The 2,153-nt window shown below is 33.8% G+C and overlaps 1 non-coding gene across 1 annotated transcript; it reads left to right on the top strand.

Annotated features, from left to right (window-relative positions):
- Window positions 1-1,208: 1,208 nt before the first annotated feature.
- Window positions 1,209-1,315, top strand: LOC122099450. Its single transcript, XR_006145925.1, has one exon. It is a non-coding gene; the product is annotated as a U6 spliceosomal RNA (small nuclear RNA).
- Window positions 1,316-2,153: the final 838 nt, after the last annotated feature.

Below are 2,153 nucleotides of genomic sequence, written 5' to 3' on the forward strand. Positions count from 1 at the left end.
GATTCCTCAGCACCACATAAGTAGAAAATGATGGAAATGGTGCTGTGCCTCAAGTGTTAGCGCTAGCCTTGCCTGAGGAACAGCACTCAGGCCCCAGAGTTCAAGCCCCATGACCAACAAAGTCAAAATAAAGCAAAACAAAACAAAACACAGTCTCTCACATTTGTGGCCTCAACTCTGTAATACTGTTGCTTCAACCTAGGGCTAAGATTTTAGTTGTGGACATGTATCAACTCTCCTGATTCAGACTCTACTTGATCATTTTTTAATAAATATTTTGTTCTTAATTTTCCTAGTTGTAAATTCACATGCACCTATAAAAAAAAATGGTTTGACCACCCTAGTAACCTTCTCAAAGTACCTCCTAATGATGACTAACAAAAAGTTGTATTATATAACAACAAGTAAAACAATGCTACAAAGAAAACCAATAATTAAATAATGATTAATAAAATAAAAAACAAAACAATTACCAGTGTTTTTAGTATTTGAAGTGCACTACATATTAGATTTTACTATTTTCTCATATTCCTGTACATTTTAAACCGCCTAAGATTATGATGTTCAACAAGATTCTTATAGGTTATGAATAGTCTTCAAAGTTACACACTAAGGTTATTATTTATGGCTCATCTCAATATTTGTTTATGGCTTATATCATCTCTTGTTCCTCGCTAAAATATAAAGTAAGGAATCCCTAAATTTTAACAAGAACTGTGTAGTTAGCAAGTCTTAACCCTTCATTCTGCTTCTTTACACAAAGACTTTGCAACTTCTCATTAACAAAATTTCTATAAATTCTGAAATGTACATACTTAGCACTATACGTCTGCTAACATAAATCTTAAATACATTATAGAAAATTTGATACCTGCCAAACAGTCCTAATTTTGGCATATTTAAGCAAATTCCTAAAATTAAATAGATATAAAACACTAAAATTTTTAACAACCCTTAACACTTGCTGCTGTGTTCATTATGACATGTGCCTTGTATAGAACAATTGAATTATTTCCCCTACACATCTCTTGAACCGCAAATATCTGGAATTATTTTGTTTTTGACATGTCCAACTTGACATTATTCTTAAATGTGTGCTTACGTAAGAAGTACATGGTTCTAAAATTTCAAAATTCTTCTAAACTTACTTTTTGTTGAATTGCCTAGTTTAAGAAAATCAATTACACTTTATATATAAAAAATATTCTGTGCTCAATTCAGCATCACATAAACTAACATTGTAATGATACTGAGAAGATTAGCATGGCCCCTGTGCAAGGATGACAGGCAAATTCCTGAAGCATTCCATAGTTTTACAACAATAGATGCTGGAGGGGATGTGGACAGAAGCGAACCTTACTGCATTCTTGGTGGGAGTGTAAACTTTTTCAACCATTTTGGAAATTAGTATGGAGGTTCCTCAAATGACTCCACATAGATCTCCCCTATGATCCACAAATCCCACTTTGGGGCATTTACCCAAATGATCACAAACAAGACCATACTAAAACTATCTGCACAACTACTACAATTATTGCAGCATTATTTAAGATAACTAAGATATGGAACCAACCCCGATACTCCTCAGCAGAAGAATGCATCAAAAGGATGTGGCTTATATAAACAATGGAATTCTATGCCTCCATCAGAAAGAATGGCATCACCGAATTTGTTAGAAATTGGAAAGATATGGAAAAAATATTAAGTGAAGTAAGCCAAATCCAAAAGAACACAGGTCCCATGGTTTTCTTAATTTTCAATAACTAATATATGTATAGTATAAGCAGAAAAGGTCAAAAGGTATGTCCATATGACCAGATAAAATAATGTTCCGGGAAATGAAACCCAAGATAGGGATACAAGAATTTTTCTCCTTTTTGCTATTGTTTCTAATGTACTTATAATGTGCAATGTGATTTTTTGTGTCTTTTTATAGGTTCCTCCCCATGCTATAACAACTGTTTTCACTGTATTTGAAGTTGGTGCGCCTATATCTTGTATATATGCTCTTCTAATTTGGGGAGAGGAAGGAAAAAATCAAAATTCCTAAATAGGGATACAGGTTGACCCATTGTAACAATGAGATGCACAACACACTATGCTGAAAAATGAACGTTACAATTTAGGCAGGGGAAGGGGGGAGGGGAGTGCAC

This window comes from Dipodomys spectabilis, unplaced genomic scaffold (assembly GCF_019054845.1).
Source record: "Dipodomys spectabilis isolate Male_0828 unplaced genomic scaffold, ASM1905484v1 ptg000514l, whole genome shotgun sequence".
In the NCBI taxonomy this organism is placed as follows: Eukaryota; Metazoa; Chordata; class Mammalia; order Rodentia; family Heteromyidae; genus Dipodomys; species Dipodomys spectabilis.